At 38.3% G+C, this 16,312-nt stretch overlaps 1 pseudogene; it reads right to left on the reverse strand.

The window, feature by feature from the left end:
• Positions 1 to 6,494: 6,494 nt before the first annotated feature.
• LOC143876327 (phosphomannomutase-like) lies at positions 6,495 to 13,094 on the reverse strand (annotated as a pseudogene).
• Between the last annotated feature and the right edge of the window lie 3,218 nt (positions 13,095 to 16,312).

Raw genomic sequence — 16,312 nt, forward strand, 5'->3', positions numbered from 1 at the left:
TCTAAGTGCAAGGTATGTGCCTTAAAGCCATGTGTGGGAGGACTGGGAGCTACGAATTTATTTTCATGATAAATCAGTGTCTCTTAGTGGTGAGAGGGGTAAGGCCGTGGGAGAAGGAGAGAGATTTGAGAGGCACGAGTGGGATGAGGACTAGAAGTGGCTCAGAAAAAGTCGATCCTATTTTGAGTACAGTTTTTCATTTCTTGATTTTTAGCCATTTCTCACCGCTTGGAGACACTGGTTTATAATGAAAAAAAAAATTCGCAACCCGACTTTCTAATACAGAGAACAATATGCCATAAATTGATCAGTAAGATCAAAGGCCCTGCTAAAGTCAATCGGAGGAGAGGCCACACACCGCTCCTCCAAATCTTCGGACTCGGTTCATCAACATTCACGACCGCGCTGCAAACCAATGTACAAGACTATAGCACGCACCCACGCTGATGGTTAAGGCACAAAGTAGTAAGTGGAGTATCGTAAAATATTTTACAGTGGTCATCCAATGATATTCTCTAACCCTAGACTTCTCTTTTTAAACCTCACTAAAAACCAAGGACACCAACCTCTGCCTAATGTCTTAACAGCTCACTCAGATTTTTCCCGTGTTCGTTGACATGTCTCGATCAAGGACAATTAAAACGGGATACCATTCTCCATGCTTTTTTCAAAAACATCCCTAGATCAGTGAATGCTTTCCAAAATCAATGAATGGTTGGAGAGCAGTCCTTTTCACAAGCCCTTCTAATAGGCTGTTGTTATTAATGGCTATCTCCCATTTATTTAACACTTTCTAATCAGTCGTTAAAAGGTGTTACTAAGCAAGGGAGCTGTGTTTTCATTTCCTTCGTACAATGTATCATGAAACATATGGCCTAAGTGTTGTCTTTTTGTGTGCTTTCAGCTTCGTTTTTATCCCAACATGTTTCTTTTTGTTAGCTCCAGTCCGAGTGAAAGCGGGTTGCATGTTCGGTGAAAGCTATGTTGCCTCTTCCATGGCAACACTTTGGTGAAAGCACGTGAAAGAGAGTGAGATGTGGTTGGGAAAGGCACATGACTCGGAGTCGGCCAACAACAAAACCCACCCACTTTTTGTTCACTCGATCGATAATCGAATCGGATCACCAAATTGCATGCTTTTCAGTTTTCAGTTCTCTTTTTGAATTATTATTAAATAGGATAGGGGCCCAATGAATCAAACATGTATAAAGACAACCCAACTAAGATGGGAAAAGTCACACTTTTACAATCAATGGTAAAAGCCAATATTGGGGTCTTAGGTAGTAGGAGATTGATCTTGTTGAATGTCACGAGCCAACCCACATGGTCTTGGTCCCATCCAGGACTGAAAAATCAGCTTTTCTTGTCGGAACCCTAATCAAGGTTTGATGGATCAATAGCCTAGATCAACGGCTTTTGGATGGCCATATGGTTACCCTTTGGATCAATAGATCTGATCACATAAGGGTCCGTTTGGATATAAGGATTTTAGAATCCAGGATTGTAAAATCTACAAGTGCATGCACTTCCATCCATAGAGGAACCTTCAATTTATGTTAATGTCCCTCTAAATTAACCATAATACTATCATTTCCCTTCCCTCTAGACCGTGGAAAGAAAAATTCTCCATGAAAGAAGTTTTCCTTGAAATCCAAACAGGGCCCAAGGATATACGAAATTTTAGAACTATTAATGGAGGAATTATTTCTGTGTAACACTGACAGTAAAAGTAGTAGAAATGAGGTTGGCCCATGCCCACCACTATTTACACCAATGGGTCGCCACCTACCTGAGCTACGAGGGCCCATGGGCCAAAAGGAAAACCGTTAATAACACCATTATCATTGCAGAGAGATTTTGTTAGTTGGGATTTGCTAAGCAATTTTGCGGAAAGTCATTTTGCGGCTCACTTTTAATAGAAAAAGATGAATAGGTAGGGCCGTGATACATTCCGGAATATTGTGTAAAGGTAAATAGACTCTTTTCGTCCCCTTTTCGATGCCCGCCGGAGGACCTAAGTGAATGTTTTGGAATGGGGGCGAAGGCTCACCCTTCCAAGTGCCGGGTGAGATAGGCGACAGGTAGCTTGCCGCCCTCCTTCTTATTCAGGAACCCATTTGAGGGGGGCCTCGGCCCGGGAAGGGGAGAGTGGCCGAGTGGTCAAAAGTGACAGACTGTAAATCTGTTGAAGGTTTTCTACGTAGGTTCGAATCCTGCCTCTCCCCGGTTGGCTAATGTATTCTATACACCATACGAAACAGCATTCCATGAAATTCCCTAGCAAATCCCTTGCTAATAAGACCATTATCATCATAGCTTAAAAGGAATGGAAAAGAGAAACTTTTTCCAAAATTAACTTGAGCCACAGCTAGGGGTGTAAACGAGCCGAGCCGAGCCGAGCTTGGCCAGGCTCGGCTCGGCTCGTTAAGCTCAAAAGCTCGGCTCGGGCTGGAACCAGGCTCGGCTCGGCTCGGCTCGGTCAGGCTCGCGAGCCTTATTGAGCTCGAATTATATTAATTTTACACCCCTCATCTTCCCTTGACAGCCCTATCTAGTGTTTTTTTACTACTCTTTTTACACTTGGGGGGTGGTCCAAGTAACAAATGGGGTTCCAAAAAAGAAGTGACATATTTTGCCTCCCCCTTTCACTCCCTAGACAACCCTTTAGTGTGTGTGTCTCTCTCTCTCTCTCTCTCTCTCTCTCTCTCTCTATATATATATATATATATATATATATATATATATATATATATATATATATATATAAATTTCTTAATGAGCCGAGCCTGGCCTAACTCGGGCTCGGCTCGTTAAGGATTCGAGCCGAGCTCGAGCGAGCTTCCGAGCCCGAGCCAAAATTGACACCCTTAGCCACAGCCGTTGCAGTCTTGTTTAGAGGGATCTTAAACTTATAATGATATCTCTCTAAATAAGCCATAACTATATCATTTCTGTCTAAATCTTGGATAGAGAAATGGAATTCCAAAGGAAATTTTTTTTACACGAGAAATGATTTTCATGCAATCAAAACGGGGTTGTTCAACAAACTTGTTGCTCGGTAGAGCTGAATCTCCTGAAAGTTAGAACTACTGATGGATTGAGGTTAATCGGATCCAAACCAATCCTGGGCCCCACAATAGATGGGCCCCAGATGAAAATCTCAATCCCAAATGAAAATTCCCAGTTTCAATTGTTGCAAGCCGTAGGAATTTTAATCACAAAGTCTCCAATTATTAAAAGTCCTTGAATAAATTCCAAATTTTTTATGCCACATTTTAAACTTAAAAAATCCTGAATTATTAAAAAACTGCTATTTTCTTCGAATTAAATGCACATATTCTAAATTAAACCCAACATATATGAATTAAAATGGAATTTTACAAATAATTCATCAATTCTCATATATTATAAGTAAATCTTGTGAAAATTTCAAAATTATTACAAGAGACATTTTAGTCGACATTTACAAATGATTCATCAATTTTGTTAAGTGCACACCTCTGTTTAGGAGAGACACTGTGGATGCTTGATCAAAGCCTGTAAGTATAGGCTGAAATTTCGTCGAAGAACACCTAGGGCTGCAACAGGGTCGGGTTTTTCAAAACCTCAACCCATTACCCGCCCTACAGGGTATTGTGCTGGCCCTCGCCCGCCCTGATTGGCCCTGATTGGGCAAGGCCGGGCCGGGCCGGCCCTAATTGACCCTAACACAAATACCTGTTAAGAGTGCAAAAAACAAAGCAACAACTTATCATATGGAACAAAATGATCAATAAACAGAGAAAGAGAACAAAATAAGATAATATGAATTCAACAACATGACGGGCAACAGAGACAATTAATAATAATAATAATATAAAGAAACATCAATCCAAGATAATAGAAAACATTAGCAAAAGAAACATGCACAGATGGTTCAATTCTATAATAGAAAACTCAGGGTCGGGCCGGGTCAGGGTACGCGAGGCATTAACCCAAAACCCGCCCGACCTAAGTCAGGGTCTAAAAAAATGAACCTTGACCCGCCCTCAGGGTTAGAGAATCCAACCCTGACCCTGTTCGGGCTCAGGGCGGGTCAAGGCTGACAGGGCCAAACTTGCACCCCTACTAAAAACTTTTTGTCATGAAATTAAGGATGCAATTTGGTCGCTTTGACCTTTTGTCATTCAACTATTCATTACCTGTTACTATGGGTTAGAGGCAAGGTTTTATGTCCTCCTCTCTTATCATTTACCATTATTAATAATATTTACGGTGCCACCCTGGGTTCCCAGATAAATCCAGGGTTAAAAAAACAATCTAGTATGTAGTGCATTTTGACATGTATAAAAGAAAAATGTTAGATATCAATAAAATCTTTTGGGGCAAGTTCACCTCCGTCGCATTGCCTAGAAATCAGCCATTCGCTATTTTGTGAAGGGCTGAGATTAGAGAGCACCCACATCCTGATACACACGGGCCACGTGTATGGTCTAGATGATACATCCAAAAGGTCTAAAACCACTTGTATCAACATCCATTTTGCATTTTCTTTAATGAAGGAATTGACATTATCTTGGACTTTTTCTCTGTTCTGTATCACCTAACAGGTGTGATTTTGGTACATCGGTCTATCCATAGTTGGCCCCCCACCATAATGCATGGTCTGCATCTTCTGATAGTGCCCCAACCTTATGATTTGCAGAATATGGCTGTGATTGTGTTGGAAGAACATTCTGGAACTTTTTTTTATTGTAATCACCCAGCTTTTTACTTTCTTGAGGAAGCAAAATTACAATCAGGAACCAACAAATCTAACAAAGTCCTTTTGAGAGAGATTATGAGTGAAACATAAAATTACTTCAGTAATTATGATATAAAATGACGAAATGTAAGTCTTGCATGCAAATAATTTAAAGAGATTAAGATCTAATTATGTCATTCCCTTTTCTTAGCAATTATAGATTAAGTTGCTGATACTAATTAATGTGCTTGGCCTGTCATTTATGAAAACTAAGTACAAATTGGATGATTTAATCAGCTAGTGCTAATTAATGGCTTCCTAAAATATATTGTGCTAATTTAGAAAGAAATTATAATGAAATTATTGAGCACATACAAGGTTGCTGTAAGCTTTAGGCACCTCCTGTTTGCTTGGCAAGAAAGAGTGTTGTACACTGATTTGTTGGTCACTGTAGATAAAAAGCATAAGTGGGGAAGAGAAGAGACTAAATTGGGGAAAAGGGCAAAAACAAAAACATACAAGACACTGAGACACTTGGGGTCCGTTTGGATGTACCTATAGAAAAGTAGAAGGAAAGGAAAATGGATTCCCACATCTCTACTTCTCTTGATTTGAGAGGGAAGTCAAGAATTGGAAAATTTGAAGCCGAGAGGTGTCACATGAATAGTAAATGGCAACCGAATAACACTGGGAAAAGGAAAATACTTCCCTTTACTTTTATTTTCTCATAAAAACCCGATATTTGGTGCAACCAAACGGACCCTTACCACTGTACAGTCAGGCATTCTGATCCATGGTTACAGGTTGCCTGATTTGCTTGCATACTCAGATACAAATATAAGTTGACAGTTTATGGTTCATGAGTTTTGAAATGGAGACAGTGCATAAGATTATGGTTAGGATGTTCTTTTTTTTAATCATCTTGTTCGCTTATTATTTTGTAGTATATTTAGCACATCTGTTTTGTAGTTTTACAATAATACATGTATGCTAGAGAAGTGATGAGTCTAGCAGCGTGACATGGTGTGGGGGACGAGTCATCAGGGGAATGTATGGTAACAGAACATAATCGCCAAGAAAATTATGGTAATATAGCTTAGTTCTTGTCTGACCTTTAACTGTCTGCTCTTGCTTAAAAGGAGCCACATTTTTTTAAATAATGTTTAATGGTAATGTTAGAAATGCTATAGTTAATGAGTTTCAAACAGACCATAATGTCCCATCTGGAAATGAGATTAATTTAAAATAATTGTATTTGCAAAAGAACTGATTTTGGTGGCATCCAAAGGCACCCTAAGTTTCCAATTCTATTATGTGTAATGCAAGCATCAGTGTATCACATTCTATTTGTGGCAGGTGGGGTGGTGCGTATAGTTAGCTTTATATCAAAAAATTTTATACTTAGTGAGTCTTATGAAAATTGATAACTAATTGTTTTATACTGGGTTCAGCCCATAAGTATATAATTATGATAAGTTTTATGCCAGCAAAGTGTCACATTCTAGTGGTGCTGCGTGTGATGGAGGGTCCAGAGAATACATGATTGCAGAAACTGTGTCATTTTCCTTGTCATATACATAGGAAAAAAACCTCTTAGTCAGAAGTATACTTGCATGGAGCAAGTGCTATGGTTCTTGGGGAATACCAAGCATGGGAGAATTTCAAAATGGACTCAAAGATTTGATCTATAGATCTGGACAATCTAGCTTGTTCAAGAGTCTGATGTACTAAAATCTCAAATGACATTGGAATTTAAATTATATGATACGGATTACAATAAGCCTGTATGTCCCACAGTTCACTCCGATTCATGAATCTCAGTCATTCCCTCCCTGCTTGCTCCAACAAAAATTGATAAAGTTCAATAGGGTTTCAAGAACTGAAACTCATAAGCAATGAGACAGACAGAATGTGTATACGTAGGTGTGTGTGTATGCATGTATGAGTCTATGTTTTAAAACATAAGCACCTGCACCATCTATAAGACATGCAAAAGGGTTTTGTAAGATTTGAAAGGAAAAACCATGAACATTGGCTGCAGTGGTAAGATCGGGGACTATAAAAGGGAGCTGAATCCTCATTGTGCTGACCAGGGGCGGAGCTAGGAATTTTCTCCAAGGGGGGCAAAAAACAGTTGTTATAAAAAAAATAATTTAATATATAGTAAAAAGTTAAATTCACACAAATTTCAATTCAAATTACTTTCAATGTAAAAAAAAATTTGCTCAATTTTATTTGGCCATTTTTCATGTTTTGATGTATTATAGTTATGAAGATCAGATTTGCAAATTATTAGGTGAGACGAATGCTCCTAGCACATATTTTATGAAGTAGTTTGAAGGGTATTAAGAAAAGGGCAGTGATAAATTCACTCCCTTCTTGGATGAACTCATCCAGTATTTTTCAAAATGAACTGTACAGCCAACACCAAAGGATGATCCAAACCGTCCATTTGATGGGCCCCAAAAATCATTTCCATAGGATAATTCTAACCCCTGGTCTAAAGAAGGACTCACAGTATGGGAAATTATATAGATCGGACGGTTTGGATCATCCTATGGAAATGGTTTTTGGGGCACAACCTATTTACGTTGTGGCCCATCAAATGGACGGTTTGGATCATCCGTTGGTGTGGGGCTGTGGGTAATACTGTCCATTTTGAAAAATATGGGGTGAATTCATCCTAGAATGGGGTGAATTTATCACCGCCCTTAAGAAAATTGCTTGCATTACTCCATTTAACACGAATATCTATTCTTAGTACAATGTACTAATTTTTCTTAATAAATTATAACTAAATAGTGGGCCCTACTACATACATGGGTTTGGGTGGAGATAGTGAGCCACACACGATGAAAACATGGTATGAAATGATGGGGCCCATCCAAACTATGCATAAGGTGGAAAAATATTCTACAATACGAAAAATTCCAAAACTGAGGCCAATAATCAGTTTTAGACTCGAATCAAATTTCGAAATTTGTTAGGTAACCATTTAGGATGGTACCAAGACCATGTGGCCACCGGATGATGTTTTTACAAGATAAGTGGTTTTGATTTCATGTACAACTCTATCCCTCTTTAAACCCTTTTTTTTCTACCGTTGATTATAATAAGGGAAATGTTATTAGCACTTCGCACTGCTCACTTTATAAAAGGTGACTTTGGAGGGCAATTTTGTAGGTACTGTTACAGAATAATGGCAATTTGTAAATTACAAGAAAGTTAAAGGAGATTTGTCTTTATCCTAACTTTACCGCACACCCATCTCTTATGCGCCTAACTTTTTGTCCCACAAAACTAGGGTGACAATGGCTCGGTTTCAGTTCAGTTTGACCTCCAAACCGAACCGAAATTTGAATCGGTTTGGTTTAACCAAACCGAAACTGAATTTTCGGTTCGGTTCCATCAATTTTGCCATCCCTTAATCATAATCATTGGAAATCTTCGGTTTCGGTTCGGTTTGACGCCCAAACCGAACCGAAATTTGAATCGTTTTGGTTGAACCAAACCGAAACCAAATTTTCGGTTCGGTTTCAGTTCGGATCGGCCAATTTTGCCACCCCAACACAAAACCTTCCTAAAATCTGAAATTTGACTTTGCCTTTTTTTTTTTTTGCCAAAAAAATAGGGGGCAATCCTAACCAAACTCCTTATGCTTTGAGGAGTGAATTTTTATGGAAAAACCCAACTCAAGAGGGGCAGCTGCCCCCCTTACGCTACATGTAGCTCCGCCCCAGGTGCTGACAAATGTTACAACTATCATTTTGCAGGAAAGGAACAACCAAAGAATACTAATGTCCTAGTGATTCCTGCTGCCAAGCTTTGGGATATTTACCTTGTAAGTTTTGTCCCCAAAGAAATAGATTTCATGAAACTCATCAAGGTATCTCAAACAGTAAGTCTTGTCCCAACCTTCTGGGAACACCTGTTACAAGCATTGCACAGGGAAAAAAAAATCTGAAATGCAGATTTTACCTTACATCCTCCAGTTGACAGTTAAAGAACCAACAACGACTAAAACTAAGGTTTCCATTCACTCACGCTTATCTGTCCCCCAATGGAAAATGTCAGGTTAAGGTGAGCAAATTTCTACGGAATCACGGAGACCATTTTGACTGCATGTTGTGAACCTGAACATGTGTGTTTTAGAATACTTACTGACAAATAACTTATTAGCATAACAACAAGAAATGTCATTTTTTTCTCTCTTTCTGCTAAAATGTAAACCTGATCGTACTTTTCATACTCATCCTGTTCTTCTTGACTGAAGTTCCATCCTGGCGGTGGTATATTAAGCATCCCACTTCGAAATTCTATGAAGGTTCCCCTACAGAAGCAAATGAGAGTTTTTCATTTGATGTTTATACCTTTTAGAACCTAAGTTACTAACATAAATATTTTTGTTCACCTTTTTATTGGAATATCCCAGTCGGCAATATAATGAAGCATAAAATTGATATACTCCTTGCACAGATATTTGTGGCGTGTGATCACCTAACAGTTACAAATGCTTTAAAGAATGATTACAGGAAGGAGTGCCGCCTCCTCTTGAGTTTTTCTTCTCCAAGGGATGATTTCAAGCTCTGGGGTACAATGTGAAACACTTGGGGCCATTAAGAGGATAATGATCAGATTATATGTCAAAATATAAAAAAAATGGATACAAAAGCAGCTAAAGTTGGTTTTGAGGCCTTGCTTGAGAACTCCAAGCTTCAATTACAATGAAAAATTCTACACATAGGCTGTTTACCATAGCCTAAACCATGAAATATTTTTTGTAAATCCAAAAATCAATATTGCATGATAAAAGGATTAGTCATTTTATTCTCTATGTTCATAAAAATGTGAACAATATGCAAACCCGCCCATCGGGCTATGTTAGCCAAGTGTGGCATGGAGATTGGCAAATAAGAAATTTGAGATGATATGAAAGGAAACATGCAGCACATTTCCTAAGCTTTTTGTTAATGATAAAAGAGTTGCATGAGTTATTAACCCTTTCCAAGTGCCAGGGTAAGACAGCCAAATGGCAAAAACTGGCTAGTATTGAGCAACTAAGCTAAGAATAAGTTGGTAGTGAAGTCTAAAGAAGAAAACAGTTTCAACTAAAAACCAGGGGCCGAGTAGTTTCATCATAGAACTTATCTACTAAAATGGTTTGGGGTGTCATAAATTAATGCGGTGCTTAAGAGGGAAGAAGAAGAAAAAATAGAACTCAAGAACACAACTTAGAGAAGAAGAAGAAAATGGGAGCAATGCTCAACCCAATTGATATTCCATCAATTACATAAGTTTATCAACATAAAAAATCCTCCCCAAAGATGGTTTATAACCCTTTAAATAAAAAATAAGCAAAGAAAATTCGTTCAAGCTCCTCCACCAGTTAACTTAGGGACTAACATAACATTAATTGCATTGGAATTCACTATCATTTTACTGGTTTGGGAACCCACAGACAAAGTCCACTAAAACTTCCATAACTTTCTAACCAGTAGTCCAATTTTCGAGCACAAATACTTGTTGGAAAGATCTTAAAAAGACCTACAACTTTGTAGTTTACCACTTTATATAATCCTGCCATTTAGAGGTCCAAAAATCAGGTTAAAAAACGGTCAGAAGCTTTAATGCGGGAATGCACCTAGGAACTCCACCAAAAACACCTAGGCATGACATGGCTGCCATGTGGGCACTGCATCATAAATCCAACACCCAGTCTTAAACTGTGCTATGAAAATGGTAGATATTTTATATATAGAGAATACCTGGCTGCTAATGAACTTCCTATTTTTATGAGCAACAAGACCATTTTCAGAGAACGTATAATCATAATCACCAATTACTGCATAGATGGCTACTGATGCTGTTGGTGCCCTGCTGCTGCCCATGCTACCAGTGGTGCCTCTACTCATGCTCGTGAACCCACGTAAAAAAATGCTTCTTGCTTCAGGCCCCCTAACCAAAGAATCCCAAGAATCCAGCTAAACCCTCGAGCCGTGGGTACAAGCCTTGGCGATACCACTATTTCAGGTAAACAAAAAATATGTCTCAAGCGTTCTGTCTTTTCAAAGAGTTGTTGGCAAGCGGCCTTCTCATAATTGGCGGGTAGGAAAGCAGGTGTCTTTGCGTAAAGCCGGTAAGGTCAAGCTGTTTGAACCCTGTTCGCATGGATTTAGGCAGGGGCGCGGTGTGCAAACCTTTTTCGGTGCCGTCGAGAGCTGGGGCCGCGTCGACACAGTGATATCAGCGGACATTGAAGATAAACAAACGTCATTAACGAAGCAGCAATCAGAAATTCAGGAATAAATGACTTAGATGAGTCTGAAAAGAATCAACTGTAGGCAACCAAGTTCAATTCTGTGTAAGGTGCATCAGATACATTTTCATCACTCCAGTCATATAAAGGCATAATCAAGAAAAGTCTTGTAACTCGTTATTGAGTTAGAGAATTCAGGCACGAATGATAAAATCAAAAACGTGTGGTGGAGTTGACAATTCAGGCAGCCAAGTTTAAATCCATGCAAGATGAACAAGAGACATTTTTGCCACTCCTGATGTGTATAGAAATAAACAAGAAAACTTTCATAAGTTATCATAGAATTGAGATTTGAACAACACATCTTCACTTGTATCATCCTCCAATACCTTTACTTGTAGGAAAAGCTTTTCCCCGTGCAATTAGTTTTCCTAAAGAAATAAGAGATGCATTGTAATCTCAACCAAAAACTGAAAAAAAAATATCATTAAATTTAACCTACAATACATCGAGGTCTAACCTTGTATTTTACCCTTAGAAATAGTGAGGAATGCAAGGGAATTTTCGCGTAGGTGTTATTACAAGATAAATTCAATTCATTTATAGCTTGTGTATCCTATAAATGATTACTTAATCCCCTATCACAAATATTGAAACTAAAGAATGGTGCTATTGGATAAAAGGGAATTTTATACCAAATGCAAAGACATTAAAGTAGATAACAGACAGCAACTGGACCTTTTTTTATGCAGAACTAGATTTAGACTCTGGCTTCAAGTATTATCACTCAATTGAAGCATGATCAATAACAGAGGAACAACAACCGTTTTTAACACCCGTTTTTTACCGCTGCGAGCGAGGGGTGATGGGAGGTGCAGCTTCCCTATATCTCAATTGAAGCATACATCAAGGATAAATAAGTAACTCCAGATTTTCTGGGTTCCTTATCATTTATTTTCCATTGAATAAGAATGATCAAATATTAGTTAGAAAAAGTGGCAGGAAGCATCATGTCAATATAAATGTGAAAAATGTGACATTTTACGACCCCCCAAATCATCTGCCAACAGCATGGTTCTGAGGTGGGAGTGATTAGCACCAAAAGTAGAAGATGCAGGCACTATAGTCAAGAGCTAGTTACAACAAACCTGTCTTCCTGAGCTGCTCTGATATCTTTACAAAATCATATCCTCCAACAACACCAACTGTTACAACCTGCTATCAGACAATGCTGTAAGCATTCGATTGAATGTATTTTGCAAGCTAATCTTTCCTAGAGAGTGCTAAAAGGAAAGCAGCACCTTGAAATCAAGATTTCTACATTTTTCATGCTAGGATGTACGATAGCTGCAATCAAATACCTGCCGAAGGTTCCACATTAAGTCTAACATCTTTGGAGTCACTACCTGATGATTCAGTAGAAGTAGAGTAAGACAGTACTATCAAACTAGACCATGTAAAGGCTGCATCCGCCAAAAACTTCATACACCAACAGACCATAACATTCATTTGTACAGTAAATGGAGGTAATCTCATAATGGAATTAAAAGATGGACTTATCCATTTGACATTAAGATTGATGGAATGGAAGAATCCCATAACTTCACACAGAAAAACACAGGTAATGGAGTGTTTGATGCAAACTTTAGAAGTATATTGTGTGCGACATGAGATCATTGTTGGTATGGTAACAGAGTAAATGAAAACAATGTCCACGTACAATCAATTACAGCAGAGTTCAGAGATTTACCAAACAGATTTCCCCGTAGTGGGTGCAGAGCTCATCATAAATCAATTGTCAAACTAGACGACTGATTTAGTGATTGGAAACTTGATCTAGCTTATATGGATGGAGTAATAATGACCCCAAAGTTGACTTTATGAAAAACTGGCTAAATTAATTTATTTCTATAGAAGCGGCGACTTCTATAGTGACTTGGCCTAATCAATTCTGAAAGTTGAAAGATCAATTTCTAAGTCAAGTCCAAGGAGTTCAACATTGTTAAAATGTCAAATAGATATCACAGAACAACTAAAGGTGTCCACCTTTCTTGGAGCAGTAAGGGTCCCGGCAACATCAAACAAAGCAATCGGGCCTGGCTTCCTTGCCGCCATCACATTATAGTGGTACAATCAAATCAAGATTTGAAAGTTAGTAGAAGAAACAGAACATACCCATTGATTTAAAAAATAAGACAGCAAGAATTGTTTGTAGGCAGAAATCATCAGAATACCAAATTGAGGACATGGATAAGTTCTAATGTCGAAAGATTTTGAAGAAAGTACATCATAGCATCATACAAATTCAGTCTAATATGGTAATAATGATAATGAACTAGAGACCTTGAGTCTTGATGCATAGTTTAAGTACTGTGTAAAATGGAATTGGACATGCGTCTAGGTGTTGGAACAGACATGAGGAGTCAATCATGGTAACTTCAAGATGCCTGATATACTAACACGTCCATATAGGGATGTAATATGCATATACGATACTGAAATAAATAGAAAATAATACCTATCAGTTAGAAAAAGTTAGAGAAAACATCTAGACCCATGCTTAGACAACTTTTTCAGTACAGCTAAAGTATCTGAAATAGTCAAATAGTTCAAGATGGGACGTTAAAGAAAACATCTAGACCCATGCTTAGACATATTTTTCAATGCAGCTAAAGTATCTGAAATAGTCAAATAGTTGAAGATCTCTCAAGAATGGTCACAAATATTTGCATTACAAGAGATAACAGAAGTCAAAGCTGAAGGTCCCTGTTTAGATCTCAAGAAAAACATTTCTGATGGAAAAAAAATTCCTGGGAATTTTTTTCTTTCCACGATTTAGAGGCAAATGATGTGATTATGGTTAATTTAGAGTGATATCATCATAAATTGAAGGTCCCTGTAAATAAAAATTGAATAGTGTTGGTTCCAATTATCTTTTTTGGTGTGTAAAAAAATAGGACAGTTTAGAAATATTGTTCCTTTCCTAACTTTTCCACAAAATTCTTGCAATGCTAACAGGGCCTAAGAGATCAAACAATTCAATATAACTAGTATGTGTGGCTGCTTTTCTCCAAAAAATAACTCATCAATCATTGATGTAAGCTGAACTATGGTTCATATTACCAAGGTTCAAGTACTGATATCGGCCAGAGTATAATTTTCTTGCATCAAACAGTTTGAGCATCATTCTCAACTTGTTGAGAGGAAAATATCGACAATTGATCCTTCAAGTAGACAAAAGATGAGCTCACTCTAGTTGTTATTCGCGCGCTCTTGAATAAAATGGAAGATGGTGTTGATTGGCTTACTTCACTGATGAAAGGTGGGTTCTTTGCTAGGGTGAGAATGTGCTTGTTATGAACATACATCTTCTTAGCTTCTTGTTGAGGAATTTGAAGCTCCTTGGGTAGAATGTCACGGGTATGCAAGAAGAAAACAGGGAGAATCTCAGATGGCCAAAAAAACCATCTCAAATGACCGTCAACGCCCGCAAGTGGGGATCAACGATGGGGAAAACAGCAGGCTTATCTTTCACACCGAACTCAATACCAATCCTGTTTATCCTGTCACAAGTACAGGTAAGGTACCATCTCAATATGCAAGCCCTCGATAACTGACAAGCAGAAGAACCACATCAACATGAAAAATATTCATCAAGGATTGGTAAAATGGTCATTTCCCAATGCGAGTAGATGATATCCTGGCAAAATGCTAAGCAATTGGTTCTCAGTGCAAATCAGTGGAATGTTAATCATAATCTTATCAAGGTAATAGGTCTGATGGGGATAATCAGCAGAGGCAACCAAGAGAAGTGGTGGTGGCACTGCAGATATCCATGGGAAAGATTGGCTAGAGGACATAGCAAGAAAAGGTGATGGTTCTGAGAACGAAAATTGGTAGCAAAACTTCCTTTATTGGACAAAGGATGTAAAATTCATGAGAACATGAAGCTGGATGGGATTCCCATCATCTACACTAATTTAGCATGGAAAGCAAAAGATCGGTTGGTCCAAAGACTCGGTGATCACCTTCATGCATCACATCAAAGTATTCAAATATTTGGGACTTCTAAACTTGTGAAAAGCATTTTCACACAGTTGTATGTATCTATACAGACCGAATTTCCAAATGCAAGCTGCAATGATCTCAGCCTCCAATCGCTTGATATCACATGATCCTGTAAATGCTACTACAAAATTAACATTGGAATATTATGCCCCAATACCCTGCCTTGAAGATATCAACATTGCTCATTGAGCAGACCTTGCTGCTCCCATCAAAATTTTATTATGTCCATCCAATAGGGTCTCCCAATAATCTTGGTGGGTTCTTTGAGGACAAGAATAATCCTTCCAAACTGGTACGCAGTCACTAATGATGCCAGTCATAGAATTGCTAGTATATGCCATTTTGTTCAGGCTTCCAAATGATTTAATCTTCGTCACTCATAGCTCGGATTCGATTACCATTGAGCTTTGCCAATAATTCCATGAATTCATTATAAACTCAAATTGATAATCCTTCATAGAGGATTGGAGTTATTAAGGATCTGTTACTAATCATAGTTATGTCATCCACTACTGAGGCCCTAGGGTTGATGGATTTGTGATCACCCAATTCCCCTTATTCCTTTCATTTTTATGTTGAGATGTGAAATCCTCACCCAATCAAAAGTAAAATATTATTCACATTTTATGAGCACTGTTTATCAGCCTAAACTCATCATCTCCTACTATTTGAAAATCAGAACCCCGTACTCTCTCAATTGATATGGCCCATTCTTAATCAATACTTCCGATCACTGAAAACATTTTGTGCGTAGTTAAAACTTCTAAAAGCATCTCAGGTTGAAACACCTATGACAATCCTCTTTACTTTGCTATGTTCTTCAACTATATTAAGAACACCTCCACACATCTACTCTGCCAACTACACAACAACCCAATTTTAATATCCTTATGTTTTCTCTAGTGTTTAAAAACTCCTTTGACTCGGCAAGGAACTCGCCCGAGTCGACTCCTTTTTACATCGGCCGCGTTGCACCACATCCGCGTACCGCGTTTTGCCCTACAGAGTCAATAAACTCCTTTGACTCTCTCGAATTATGACCTTGTCAACCGTGTTCTTGGACGCGTCCTCGCCGAGTTGACGAGGATTTTTCTTGGCCGCGTTCCACGTCAAATCCGCATTTTTAAACACTGGTTTTCTCCACTGTAATAAGAACCCATTCGTTCCGTTTGAAAACAACCAACTACAAAATCATAATACAAGAGCCAATAAAATTCCGAAGCTGTGCGATGAAATGTGTGAACTTCGGTCAAACTAGATATCAG

This window comes from Tasmannia lanceolata, unplaced genomic scaffold (genome assembly GCF_043159265.1).
Source record: "Tasmannia lanceolata isolate RefF3 unplaced genomic scaffold, GAP_Taslan_0.1 ptg000005l, whole genome shotgun sequence".
Classification (NCBI taxonomy): Eukaryota; Viridiplantae; Streptophyta; class Magnoliopsida; order Canellales; family Winteraceae; genus Tasmannia; species Tasmannia lanceolata.